This window comes from Stegostoma tigrinum, chromosome 19, assembly GCF_030684315.1.
Source record: "Stegostoma tigrinum isolate sSteTig4 chromosome 19, sSteTig4.hap1, whole genome shotgun sequence".
Taxonomy (NCBI): Eukaryota; Metazoa; Chordata; class Chondrichthyes; order Orectolobiformes; family Stegostomatidae; genus Stegostoma; species Stegostoma tigrinum.
The window spans coordinates 49,854,557-49,869,889 of NC_081372.1; the positions used below are offsets into that span (position 1 = coordinate 49,854,557).

The following is a 15,333-nucleotide window of genomic DNA, read 5'->3' on the forward strand; positions in this document are numbered from 1 at the left end:
TAGGCATACACTTATTACAGCAAACACGCCCTTATGTAGTGACTTAGCCATTATAGCATATTGTAACTGAGACTCACAGAGAATGCCTTAAGACACTTCACAGGTCACAACTATTTTTTTTCCCTTGGTAATCAAGATGACCAATTAAATATTTATCAGTGCCAGGATTTGAAGAAGATCGAGCAACCGCATTTCTAAATCAACAGCAGTGGCAGTTTGTTATCAAACAAAGTTTGCTTGATAAAGATGTGTTAATTGATTAATATACACAGCCAATATTGTAGAAGTGTAAATGCTTCTCTCTCTAAGTAGCTACAAAACACAGAAACACCCACTGTACAGGAAGGTTAGTGAAGTATTTCAGGGTCTGTTCCTCTGACGTTCTGGCATGTGTCGTCAAGTCACAAATCAAGGTTGTTCCTGATGTTTTGCCATTGTAGCTTGCTCAGGAAATGATCTTTCAACGTCCTCAGGAAGGGTCACTTGACCAGAAACATTAACTGTGGTATCTCTTCACAGATGCTGCCAGACCTGCTGAATTTTCCGAGCAATTTCTGTTTTTGTTTCTGATTTACAGCACCCACAGTTCTTTTGATTTTTCTTCAGATGTTCTTTTAATCAATCTTTCAAAAGCACAAGTATGTTTCACCCTGAATGCAGCAAGAAATGATCAAAATCAGAGAAGTAAACAATCCCAGCAGGTCTACAACAAAGCAAGCAGGTGTCATCAGACATGTGATTTACAGAAAACCTTGTTTAAATTTGAACCCCAATGTAGAATAATCACTTCTTTGCGACTGAAAATTACAGCTGTAGAAAGCCTTAGTTTATCTCTGTGTGTTCAGAAAGAAGGTGTTTGGTCAGTGACCAGTTGATTGTGCTCAAACCATCTGCTAATGATGATCCTTTTGAGCTGTTGCTCCTGGTCATAAAAGCTTGCAAGTTTAGCCTGCTTGGCTATACACCAAAATGAATAAGATCGATGTACTGACCGTCATCAAACTCAAATTGGATAATATCCACTTGTAAGTTTAGGGGGCTATATTTGTTCTTAGCAGGATTTAGACGTCTGTTAGGAGCAGAGATACATTTGTAATATTTCTCAAAATTGTACGCTTAGATTTTCACAAGCTGATGTTGTAATTATGGTGGTGCATGTTTGATAGGTTTTCCACGCTGCTTTTCTAATGATTAGTATTGAGTGTGAAAAATAAAATTCTTGCCAAATAGTTATATATATAACCATGTGTGACTATTTTCCAAATATATATCACCTAGTATGGAAAAATGATGATCTGTGCACTTGAACCAATGTCAAGCTTGCTTATGGTCTTTAAAAAAAGTCAGAAAAAAATCTTTGAAGGATAATGCTTCTTTTATTTTGTGTTGGCTTCTCTTTTTTCTTTCTATCCTCGCTGCTGCCCTAGAAATCTGTGCTTTCTCTCTTCTGTTACTGTCTCTACATGCACCTTCAAAGGTGGCAGCCCTGTACTTGAGATGGATCTTGCCCCAAAAGAGTGAGTCGTGATGTTACATGCTGTAAATTTGCACCATTTCAGAGAGATGAGGTGGTGGAATCAACTGACATCTGGACTATGCAAGGCCTTTTTTGTTATTATTGTTTTATTTTTCAGTGTATTGTACCTGTGTTTTACTATGTTTCAATCTAGGAACAATTTTTAGGTTAGAATTGTCTCAGAACTTTTCAAAAACTCCTATATTTTTAAAAAAAATTATCAGGTCAGCTATGGCTTCTTTGAAAGAGAGAGAATATACTCACAAACTGTTTCTTCCTCTTTGGAGTAGACTTCAGTTTTGGTTGTTAATTGCAAATTCAGCAAACTCAGACTCCTAAGATGCTGCTTGGCCTGCTGTGTTCATCCAGCTCCAGACTTTGATATATACCCACAAAGTGTCAAGATTACATTGTTAATAAACTCTGATGCAATCAGCTTTGTACACTAATATGACATCTCAAACTTAGAATTACAGTCAGGGGCTTCTGCTTAATTAGATTACAGTTACTTTATGTACACAGTCGACTGTTTGCCTGTCTGGTTTCTGACAGACTGAATATATAGAGAGGGGTATGGGACTCATAAACTAAACATGATGTGGTACAGGTGTCTGAAGGTTTTGAGATATGTGCCATGATAAGTCACAATCCATAACCATTTTCTAACTTTTTTTCTCCCTGATCCTTCAATAAACCTTGGTAAAAGCAAATTGTTAGAAGTGCCACCTAATTATAATAATGGTAATGTCATGGGCATTTAGTAGCTCAGTGAATGCCAGGAACAATGGTTTCATTACCTAACTAATTAGTTGTATGAATAATTCAGTGAAGCAATAACAAAGTAGGAAATAAGATGAATTTAGTTGGGGTGCTAGACTTATAGAATCATAGAATCGTACTGCTAGGAATAGGCTGTTCAACCCTGAGTCTGTACCACGAAAAATACATTAAATTTACACGAGTCCTACTTTCCAGCACTTAAATATAATGACGCTTCAAGTGTTCATCCAAGCACTTTTAAAAGGTGCTGAGATTGCCAACCTCAACTACCTCCCCAGGCAGAGCGTTCCAGATACTGACCACCCTCTGGTGACAATGTATTTCCTCAAATCCCCTCTGAATGTTGTGCCTTTCACTTTAAAATTATGTCCACTTAATACTGGCCTTTCACCTAAAGTGAACAGCTGTTTTCTATCCGAGATAATGGGAACTGCAGATGCTGGAGAATCCAAGATAATAAAATGTGAGGCTGGATGAACACAGCAGGCCCAGCAGCATCTCAGGAGCACAAATGCTGACGTTTCGGGCCTAGACCCTTCATCAGAGAGGGGGATGGGGTGAGGGTTCTGGAATAAATAGGGAGAGAGGGGGAGGCGGACCGAAGATGGAGAGAAAAGAAGATAGGTGGAGAGAGTATAGGTGGGGAGGTAGGGAGGGGATAGGTCAGTACAGGGAAGACGGACAGGTCAAGTAGGTGGGATGAGGTTAGTAGGTAGATGGGGGTGCGGCTTGGGGTGGGAGGAAGGGATGGGTGAGAGGAAGAACAGGTTAGGGAGGCAGAGACAGGTTGGACTGGTTTTGGGATGCAGTGGGTGGAGGGGAACAGCTGGGCTGGTTATGTGGTGCAGTGGGGGGAGGGGACGAACTGGGCTGGTTTAGGGATGAGGTGGGGGAAGGGGAGATTTTGAAACTGGTGAAGTCCACAGTGATACCATGAGGCTGCAGGGTTCCCAGGTGGAATATGAGTTGCTGTTCCTGCAACCTTCGGGTGGCATCATTGAGGCACTGCAGGAGGCCCATGATGGACATGTCATCTAAAGAATGGGAGGCGGAGTGGAAATGGTCTGTGACTGGGACGTGCAGTTGTTTGTTGCGAACCGAGCGGAGGTGTTCTGCAAAGCGGTCCCCAAGCCTCCGCTTGGTTTCCCCAATGTAGAGGAAGCCACACCGGGTACAGTGGATGCAGTATACCATATTGGCAGATGTGCAGGTGAACCTCTGCTTAATGTGGAATGTCATCTTGGGGCCTGGGATAGGGGTGAGGGAGGAGGTGTGGGGGCAAGTGCAGCATTTCCTGCTGTTGCAGGGGAAGGTGCCGGGTGTGGTGGGGTTGGAGGGCAGTGTGGAGCGAACAAGGGAGTCACGGAGAGAGTGGTCTGTCCGGAAAGCAGACAGGGGTGGGGATGGAAAAATGTCTTGGGTGGTGGGGTCAGATTGTAGATGGCGGAAGTGTCGGAGGATGATGCGTTGTATCCGGAGTTTGGTGGGGTGGTGTGTGAGAACGAGGGGGATCCTCTTTGGGTGGTTGTGGCGGGGGCGGGGTGTGAGGGATGTGTTGCGGGAAATACGGGAGACGCAGTCAAGGGCGTTCTCGATCACTGTGGGAGGAAAGTTGCGGTCCTTGAAGAACTTGGACATCTGAGATGTGCGGGAGTGGAATGTCTTATTGTGGGAGCAGATGCGGCGGAGGCGGAGGAATTGGGAATAGGAGATGGAATTTTGCAGGAGGGTGGGTGGGAGGAGGTGTATTCTAGGTAGCTGTGGGAGTCGGTGGGCTTGAAATGGACATCAGTTACAAGCTGGTTGCCTGAGATGGAAACTGAGAGGTCCAGGAAGGTGAGGGATGTGCTGGAGATGGACCAGGTGAACTGAAGTTTGGGGTGGAAGGTGTTGGTGAAGTGGATGTACTGTTCGAGCTCCTCTGGGGAGCAAGAGGCGGCGCCGATAGAGTCATCAATGTACCGGAGGAAGAGGCGGGGTTTGGGGCCTGTGTAGGTGCGGAAGAGGTACTGTTCCACATAACCTACAAAGAGGCAGGCATAGCTGGGGCCCATGGCCACCCCCTTAGTCTGTAGGAAGTGGGAGGACTCCTCCCACTTCCTATAGATTGACTCCTCCCACTTCCTACAGACTAAGGGGGTAGCCATGGGCACCCGCATGGGCCCCAGCTATGCCTGCCTCTTTGTAGGTTACGTGGAACAGTCCCTCTTCCGTACCTACATAGGCCCCAAACCCCACCTCTTCCTCCGGTACATTGATGACTGTATCGGCGCCGCCTCTTGCTCCCCAGAGGAGCTTGAACAGTTCATCCACTTCACCAACACCTTCCACCCCAAACTTCAGTTCACCTGGGCCATCTCCAGCACATCCCTCACCTTCCTGGACCTCTCAGTCTCCATCTCAGGCAACCAGCTTGTAACTGATGTCCATTTCAAGCCCACCGACTCCCACAGCTACCTAGAATACACCTCCTCCCACCCACCCTCCTGCAAAAATTCCATCCCCTATTCCCAATTCCTCCGCCTCCGCCGCATCTGCTCCCACGATAAGACATTCCACTCCCGCACATCCCAGATGTCCAAGTTCTTCAAGGACCGCAACTTTCCTCCCACAGTGATCGAGAACGCCCTTGACCACGTCTCCCGTATTTCCCGCAACACATCCCTCACACCCCGCCCCCGCCACAACCGCCCAAAGAGGATCCCCCTCGTTCTCACACACCACCCCACCAACCTCCGGATACAACGCATCATCCTCCGACACTACCGCCATCTACAATCTGACCCCACCACCCAAGACATTTTTCCATCCCCACCCCTGTCTGCTTTCCGGAGAGACCACTCTCTCCGTGACTCCCTTGTTCGCTCCACACTGCCGTCCAACCCCACCACACCCGGCACCTTCCCCTGCAACCGCAGGAAATGCTACACTTGCCCCCACACCTCCTCCCTCACCCCTATCCCAGGCCCCAAGATGACATTCCACATTAAGTAGAGGTTCACCTGCACATCTGCCAATATGGTATACTGCATCCACTGTACCCGGTATGGCTCCCTCTACATTGGGGAAACCAAGCGGAGGCTTGGGGACCGCTTTGCAGAACACCTCCGCTCAGTTCGCAATAAACAACTGCACCTCCCAGTCGCAAACCATTTCCACTCCCCCTCCCATTCTTTAGATGACATGTCCATCATGGGCCTCCTGCACTGCCACAATGATGCCACCCGAAGGTTGCAGGAACAGCAACTCATATTCCGCCTGGGAACCCTGCAGCCTCATGGTATCAATGTGGACTTCACCAGTTTCAAAATCTCCCCTTCCCCCACCTCATCCCTAAACCAGCCCAGTTCGTCCCCTCCCCCCACTGCACCACATAACCAGCCCAGCTCTTCCCCTCCACCCACTGCATCCCACAACCAGTCCAACCTGTCTCTGCCTCCCTAACCTGTTCTTCCTCTCACCCATCCCTTCCTCCCACCCCAAGCCGCACCCCCATCTACCTACTAACCTCATCCCACCTCCTTGACCTGTCCGTCTCCCCTGGACTGACCTATCCCCTCCCTACCTCCCCAGCTATACTCTCTCCACCTATCTTCTTTTCTCTCCATCTTCGGTCCGCCTCCCCCTCTCTCCCTATTTATTCCAGAACCCTCACCCCATCCCCCTCTCTGATGAAGGGCCTAGGCCCGAAACGTCAGCTTTTGTGCTCCTGAGATGCTGCTTGGCCTGCTGTGTTCATCCAGCCTCACGTTTTATTATCTTAGCTGTTTTCTATCCGCCTTGTTCATGCCCCTCATAATCTGATACAACAGATGTCGCAGCGCTTATCCTTGTGGAATACCAGAGGTCAGGGATCTCTAGTCAGAGAAATACCCCTCCACAACTACCTTCTGTGTACTATGACCTAACCAATTTTGTATCCAATTTACCTACTCACCATGGACCCCACACTTAGACCAGCCTGCCATGTCAACTGCTTTAGTAAGGTCCATGTCGTCAATAGCCACTTGTCTACCCTCATCAATCATTTTCGTCACTTCTTCAGAAAACTCAATCAAATTTGTGAGACAAGACACCACCCCCCCCCCGCCAATAAATCTATGCTGACTATCCCCAATGAGTCTAAATGATGTTCAATTTCATCTGCCACTGATCTACCCATCTGACTAATGGTGATTGTGGAGCATTAATACCGCCATCTAGATTAATGTTGCAAAGGTGTGAGTTACTCAGCAGCTGGAACAGCAATTCAGCTACTGCAACAACTGGTAAACTTTATCATATAATTAATCTGGAAAAACGTTTGTTTCAGTGATGTTGATTATGAGAAGACCAGAATGTGGTTAAAATCCCATCTCGTTCACTAACATCTTCTCCGTCCTCCTTCCCAGGCTTTCACATGACCTTAGCCGCACATCAAAATGGGCAACTCTTAACTGCCACCTGCTACTTGAAGAGTAACATTTTTGTGCAGAATTTTCCTGTGATTTGTTGTTTCATTGTTCACCAGAATTCAGGATTGGATGTGGCATGACGACAGATCCTTAAATTGATCACATGGTATGGGATCGGTAATAATCTGTGCATGGTCATGAAAGAGATCACATCTGGAGTGAAACATGGTCCAAGTGAGGACGTAGTTTGGGGAGTTTGGAGACAGTGTAGGAATTCAGTGCAGGGGGAAGAGGTGGTTTTTGCTTTCTCGGTTCATTGCTTGTAAGGTTGTTTTAGTGAATAAATTGAAATCCGGGTACAAGGACCCAGCACAGAGGAACGAGTGACATCACAGGAAAGCTGTAGTCATTAGTTGGTAATAGCTTCTAATTTGATCATCTATTACAGGTCACTTTCAGATTGAAGGTAAAGTGGGGAATACTTACAGGTTACAAGCTAGAAGACCAGTAGAAATCCCTTCAAAGTCAAATTAAGGACTAAACAAAAATGATGCTGGACAAAGCGATTGTTATAACTGCATGTTGTGGGAGCTGTTGAACGCTATTATGGTTCATAGAGACCACATATGCAGCAAGCTTTGGTTGCTTGAAGAACTCCAGCTCAAAGTGACACTAAGTTATGAACATTGCAACACATCAGGGAGGGGAGAGTAACCTGGACACTCTGCTTCAGGAGGCAGTTACAGCCCTTAGGTCAACTACCTTGAATTTTGTCAATGATCAAGGACAGGAGAGTGTGACTACAAATGAGGCAGATAGAGGGATGTAGGAGGTAGTGCTGAAGGAACCTCAGCCTGTGAGCTTGTCTAATAGATTTGAAATTCTTGCTCCCTGTGTGGATGAGAGTGAGAGCTACAGGGGAGGGTGAGCTAACTGACCATCACACCACGGTACAGGGAGTTGTAGACACTACTTTGTGGCCAGGATTGAGAATCCCAGAGGCTGTGTTGCCTGTCTGGTGCCCAGGTTCAGGAAATTTTCTCTGTCCTGCAGAAAAAACTTGGAGGGGGAGTGGAAAGATTCAGTTGTCATGGTCCATGTAGGTAACAATGATTTAGGCAGAAACAGGAAAGAGGTTCTGCTGAGGGAATATGAGCAGCTAAGGGCTATATTATAAGGCAGAAACAAAAAAGTGAATGATCTCTGAATTACTGCCTGAGTCACAAGTTAATTGGCACAAGGCCAACAAGATTAAAGGGCAACTTGCGGGCTGAAAGATTGGTGTGGGAGAAATGGGTTTGAGTTCATATGACATTGGCATCAGTGCTGGGGAAGGAGGGAGCTTTTCCAATGATAATAAAATGTGAGGCTGGATGAACACAGCAGGCCAAGCAGCATCTCAGTAGCTTTTGTGCTCCTGAGATGCTGCTTGGCCTGCTGTGTTCATCCAGCCTCACATTTTATTATCTTGGAATTCTCCAGCATCTACAGTTCCCATTATCTCTGAAGCTTTTGTGCTCCTGAGATGCTGCTTGGCCTGCTGTGTTCATCCAGCCTCCATTTTATTATCTTGGAATTCTCCAGCATCTGCAGTTCCCATTATCTCTGAAGCTTTTGTGTTCCTGAGATGCTGCTTGGCCTGCTGTGTTCATCCAGCCTCACATTTTATTATCCTGGAATTCTCCAGCATCTGCAGTTCCCATTATCTCTGATAGCTTTTGTGCTCCTGAGATGCTGCTTGGCCTGCTGTGTTCATCCAGCCTCACATTTTATTATCTTGGAATTCTCCAGCATCTGCAGTTCCCATTATCTCTGATACTAGCTTTTCCAATGAGATGGTTTCCACTTGATTCACGCTGTGACGTGGGTCCTGGCGAATTGCATGATTGGGGCTGTGGATGGGACTTTAAACTAAATAGTTGGTAGAGGAATGGGCTCAGTTGCGTGGAAAGAATTAAAGGGGGGTGTGGGGGAGGAAGGGATCAGCACTGGTTATTAAACTTTCTGGAACAAGTAATAGGACAGAGGGTATGGAAAGACTCAGAAATCTAACTTCAGGTGGACATTAGAACAGAATAGAATATCCTTTATTGTCACGTGCACTCAAGTACAGGAGTGCACTGAAAAGTTTACAGTGCTGCCTCATGTGGCGTTATCTTAGCCACAAAGTACCTAGCTACAGATCTTAGATACAAAATGGAGAAATAAAGGGAAAAAAAGGAATAAACTTACAATACTTAACAGTTATTCACAGTATAAGGTAGAAAAATGAAAAAGTAAAGCTAAAAAGATAAGCATTGCTGACTTTTTTTGGGGGCTTGCCGTAGGTCAGCGCAGGGGGCATCCACACGTGGCCAGAGTGGGCTCACAAGTCGCTCACCGTCCAAACTGGTCCCCAGTCCAAAAACCATCACGTTCCAGTCCACATCTCCAGCCTGCTGGTTGACCCACTTCGCTTGGGCCTCCAGCCCTCTCTGCTCCATGTCTCTAGCCTCCAGCCTTCTCTACACGAGGGGAAAGCATCAAAAATGGTTAAAAAAGGAAGGAACAGGAAACCAAAAAAAGCAGCGGAGGAGCTCTGTTGGAGTGTCCTATTCTGTTGCCATCTTGACTGGAAGATAAGAAGGTAAAAGGACAATGCAGGACTAAGGGTATTGTGCCTACATGCACACAGTCTACAAAACAAGGTAAATAAGCTTGGATGAGCAGATTGAAATTAGTGGGTATAATGTTGTAGGCATCACAGACACGTAACTATTAGAAGATCAGGGCTGGAATCTAAATATTCAAGGATACACGCCCTTTTGGAAGGACAGACAAATCAGCAAAGGGGGAAAGGCTGCCTTTTCAGTAAGGAACAAAACTAAATCAAAAGCAAGACGTGATACAACGCCATCTCTCAGCTTCGAAACAGCCAGTGAGCCCAAGGTGAACAGAGAAACTGCTTCAGGAATACCCTCAAGGCCACTGGTGAAGTGCAGCATTCCCACAGACATCTGGGAGTCACTGGCCCAAGACTGCCCAAAGTGGAGGAGGAGCATCTCAGAAGGCATTGAGCACCTCGAGACTTGCTGATAGGAAAAAGTGGAAGCGAGGTAAAAAGAGAGAAAGGAATGCACTGCCACATTACCAACACAATTTTCTGCCCCAAGTGTAAGGGAGCCTGCAGTAGCTGCTTCGGTCTGCACAGCCACCTATGAACTCATCCTGAGTGTGCAAGAGAGCCATCCTCATTTGTGACGGACTGCCAATGAATGAGAGTCAGAAGACATAAAGAATCTACATGTGTTGTGTTGAGGAACCAGAAGACAAAAAGACCCTGATGGTAGTTACATACAGGCGTCCTAGCAGCAGTCAGGATGAGTGGAAGAAAATAAATCAGAAGCTAAAAAAGGCATGTAAGAAAGCTACTGATACAATAGCCATGAGGAACTTCAAATGCAGGTGTACAAGGAAAATCAGGTTGTATCAAATCCTAAGAAAAGGAATTTGTGAAATGTTAATGAGATGGGATTTTTTGGAGCAGCTATTGGTAGAGCCCAAATAGGAACTCGGCAGCTCTGGATTTGGTGATGTGTATGAGGCAGACATGATTTGGGAGCTAAAGGTGAAGGAACCCCTAGATGGCAGTGACAATAATATGATAGAATTCACCTTGCAGTTTGAGAGGAAGAAGCTGGAGTCAGATGTAACAGTATTGCAGTTGAGGAAAGGTAACTCCAAAGGTGTGAGGGAGAAGTTGGTCAGCGTTGATTGGAAGGGGAGCCTAGCAGGGAAGCTGGCAGGAGTTTCTGGTGCAATTTTTGAGACACAGCAGAAATTCATCCCAAGGAAGAAGAAACGCACTGAGGGAAGGATGAAGCAACCATGGCCGACAAGGGAAGTCAGGGACATCATTAAAGCAAAAGAAAAAGCATACAATGTGATAAAGATCAGCGAAAAGCCAAAGGATTGGGAAGCCTTTAAAACCAGCAAAAGATAACTAAAAAAAGCTTAAAAAGGGGAAAGAAGATGAAAACTAGCTAGTAATATAAATGAAGATTGCAAAAGTATTTTTAGATATATAAAAGGTAAGAAAAAAACAAGTAGATACTGGAGTGCTGGAAATGAGGTTGGGGAAGTAGAAATGGGAAACAAAGAAGTGGCAGAGGAACTGAATGAATGCTTTCCATCAGTCTTCATAATGGAAGGCCCCAGTAGCATACTAGAACTTCCAGGAGAGTCAGGTTGCGGAGGTGAGTGTAATAATCATCACTAAACAGAAGGTGCTAAGTGAGTGACAGATATATTCTTAATTAGTAAAGGAGCAAAAGATACAGGGAGAAGGCGGGAGAATGATGTTGAGAAACATATCAGTCATTGACAAATGGTGGTCCAGAATTGATGTGCTGAATGGCTTAACTCTACAACTCTATCTTCTGGTCTTTTAATCTGGTGTCAATAATATGGTGCCTCCACTCTTCATTGTGCACATCGTAAGTGATAGCTTGGCCTGATTGGTTAAAACTGATAGAACTGATCAGTTTTAAGTCAGATTTCAGTACCATTCAGATCTCCTCAAATACTGAAGCATTCCAAACATGCATGCAGCGAACAACAGTCAGGCTGATGTGCGATGTGGCAGACAGTGAAGATCCGAGGACTCTTGTCCATTTCTCTAACTTTCTACTATTGCAACATGATGAGTTCCAAGAAGTACTGCTGAGTGCTGTGAAGCTCAAAAACAGACACAATACAAGGTTTTTCATAAGGTTTTTTTCAACAAAATGAATAAATAGTTAATTTTCAAAACCCAGAATGTGTTTAAAAAACCACCCACTCACATGCTTGTGCAAGATGCACAAACAAAAGAAGGAAAATTATTGCAAAAGAGGTATATTTAGCAAGCTGGAAACTGCCCTATCTTTTAGCTATCGCTGTTGCCAGCATGTGGTGTTCTGGTCTGGATGGTTGACTCCTACCAATCCTCTTTTCTCTTTGCTGAGTCTAGGACAAGCCTAATTATCAGTGGTGGAGAATAGACCACTGGTGTGTCTAAACCTGTCTTACATAAATGGTTGCACATTCTTCCTGAGACTGTAACTTGTTTCAGAAAACAGCCATTGAAGCTATAGAAACAAATACTAACACAAGTCTGTTTTCAGATATCACAGTTCTTTGTAGTTCTCTTTAAATGATTAATTATGTTGTTAAGCTTTCTCAGAAATATTGTATGTTTCAACAATAATGCTCTTTGATACATGATGCAAATGTAGAATTAAATAGCAGGACTCTTCAAGAACACTGATGAATAGAGCCACTAGGGGCGTAAATCCGTAGCTCCCTGAAAATGGCAACGCATGTGGATAAGATGGTATAAGAGTCATACAGCATGCATACATTCATCGGTTTGGGAATTGAACACAAAAGTTGGCGAGCCATGTTGCAGCTACATAAATGTTTAGTCAGGCCACATTTGGAGTATTGTGTGCAGTTCTAGCCACCACACTGTAGGAAAGATGTGAAGGCTTTGGAGAGGGTACAAAAGAATTTTACCTGGATGTTGGAGTGTGTTAGCTACAAGGAGAGGTTAGACAAACATGGATGGTTTTCACTTGAGCAGTGGAGGCTGAGGGACAACCTGACATAAGTATATAAAATTCCGAGAGTCATGGATAGAGTTGATAGCCGGAGATGTTTTTTTCCCAGAGTGGAAAGGTCAAATACAGGAGGGTATAGGTTTGAGGTGAGACAGGCAAAATTTAATGTGGTAGTGTGTCCGAGTGGCCTAAGGCGCTGGATATAAGCTCCAGTCACTATTGAGTCGTGGGTTCGAATCCCACCACTACCAGACGTGTTTGTGGTGTATCTGTGGTTGAAAGTGGGTCATGTGGGTGGCACGGCAGCTCAGTGGTTAGCACTGCACCCTCACAGCACCAGGGACCTGGGTTCGATTCCAGCCTTGGGTGACTGTCCGTGTGGAGTCTGCACATTCTCCCTGTGTCTGCGTGGGGTTCCTCCGGGTGCTCCGGTTTCCTCCCACAGGCCAGAGATGTGCAGGTGAGGTGGATTGGCCGTGCCAAAGTGCCCATAGTGTTCAGGGGTGTGTGGGTTATAGGGGAATGAGTCTGGGTGGGATGCTGCAAGAGGCAGTGTGGACTTGTTGGGCTGAAGGGCCTGTTTCCACACTGTAGGGAATCTAATCTAATCTTTAAGGGAGATGAGTGAGGCAAGTTTTTCCACACAGAGGCTGGTAGTTGCCTGAAATGTACTTCTGGGGAGGTGGTTGAAGCAGATACAATAGAAACATGTAAAAGAGGCATTTAGCTAGACATGGTAGGTTATTGTATGTTAGCAACCGGTACAGTTTACGAATGAGAAATAATTGCTAAGGACTTTTGGGAGCAGTACAGTATATATCTGCTTCCTTTGGGTAATCATGCAGCTCTCAAATGACTGCATAAAGAGTGTGAGAGGTTATCAGATTGAGTGAACTTAATGTAACACAAACATTAACTCATTCAGAACCATTTCTTGATATATCTTTCCTTAGCTTTTACCTCCATTGTTAACCATTATAATAATACATAAAATACACTACATTTACTTCTGCTTCATCTCTCCCCGAGTGTTTGACTTCACAGATATGTGGTTGTTCTACATGTTTTTTCTAGAATGCAATATCTTTGGACACAGAGGAATGGTAGGCTGTTGGAAGCTGGAAGACTGTTGAGCTTGATTCTGATCTGTGGTTCATGTCTCCACTGCTGGGTCTTTTACTGCTTCAAAATCATCCATTGAGGAAATTATTCTTTGTACTTAGTCATTGGTTCACTAACTTATCAAGAGGACCTTTAATCTCCAGAATTCTTTTTGTAGAACTTATCTTCTTGCTAGCTCGCACAGTTGCCCCATTACTTCATTTATTGGACCTTTTGCCTCACGAGTGTACATCTGTAAGACCTCAGATCTATTGAAATAAATGCTTTTTTTTTACATTTCTATATTTCCGGACCTGACAATATTTTTCTGATTGGAACAGGTACTCTCTTCCTTGAAGTATTCTGGATTCTTAAACCAAGTAATATTTTCTTCTTGACTCTGTCCTTAATCTGTGCACATTGTTCTGTCTCCCATGGAGTCATATGCAACTCATTTTCACTTTGTTCACACAAATCTTTACTTTAAATTTACTGATATATTCACATTGAAGCATAATAGCTCTTCAACTTATTGATTAGGCTGGATGTCTTCAGTTGCCATCTGTGTTTGTATTACTTCTCTCCAACCTTTCAGAATACTATGCAATAGCAACTTAAACTTTCATCAATAGTCTGAGATTAAGCCAATCTGTTCACAAGCTTAGTGTCATACTTGATCCCAAGATGAGCTTTCAAAATCATATTCGGACCATGGCTAAGACACTCCCACCTCTGTGACATCACACAACTTCTCAACTCAACTGTTATAGAAACCCTCATCCCTAATTGTCACATCTAGTCTCAACTGCTCTGCGGAATTACTGGCTGGTCTTCCACATTCTATACTGTAAATTTAAGATCATCTAATACTGTACTTCCCATATCATAATCCATGACAAGTCCTGCCCCACCATCACCCCTGTGTTTAATGACCTTTGTTTGCTGATGGTCAAGAAACATCTTCATTTTAAAATCATTGCACTTGTTTGAAAACCTCCAGAGTCTTCCTCTTCCTTATCTCTGTCATCTCTTGTAACCCAACAACGTTCTGATATGATCTCTTTATCCTGACTTCTTGTGCATTCCCAGTAATAATTTCTGTAGTTGGTGGCCACACCTTCATTCGCCTGGGTGACAAGCTGTGGAATCCCTTCCCTACATCTCTCCATCACCCTGCTCCGCATTCCTTCTTTAAATCAATTACTTTGGTCACCTGACCTGTTATCTCCTTATCATAATTCATCTTGTATCGATCCAGTGAAATGATTTTGGATGTTCATCCCATGAACAAGGTATTATATATGAACATACAAAATCGAAGCGTAAGTAAATATTAGGACCTCTCAAATCTTGTCTGCCATTCATTAGGATCATCGCTGATCTGTTTATGTTCTGAATTCCACATTCCTATCTTTCCCTTGATAATCTCTGATTCCCTGTCTTACCAGAATATATTTTCTTCTGCCTTTAATAACAAGTCAGTGACCCCACTTCCATGGCTTCTGAGGGAGAGAGTTCTAAAGTCCTCTGGAGAGACAAACAAAAAACTCTTCATCGCAGTCCTAAAAGTGTGCTCCTAGTTCTAACCTCACTTCAAGAAGAATCACCCTCTGATGAAGGGTCTAGGCCTGAAACGTCAGCTTTTGTGCTCCTGAGATGCAGCTTGGCCTGCTGTGTTCATCCAGCCTCACATTTTATTATCTCAGAAGAATCACCCTCTCCACATCCACCTTGTCAAGACTATTCGGAATTTTATACACTTCAATCAAGCCACTTCCATGTTTCTAAGCTACACTGGAAACAAGCCCCGCCTGTTTTCATAAGAAAATCCATTCATTTCAGGTATCAGTCTAGTATCTTGTCTGAACTGCCTCAATGCGTTCACATCCTTCCTTAAGTAAGGAAGTCAAACTGCACACAGTTTGAGATGTGGTCTCACTACAGACCTGCATAATTGAAGCAT

General features: G+C 44.5%; 1 protein-coding gene across 1 annotated transcript in view; it reads right to left on the minus strand.

The window, feature by feature from the left end:
• Positions 1–15,333, minus strand: part of LOC125461541 (zinc finger protein 335) — a 112,116-nt gene that overhangs the window by 73,151 nt on the left and 23,632 nt on the right. The gene's annotated exons all lie outside the window — the stretch shown is intronic.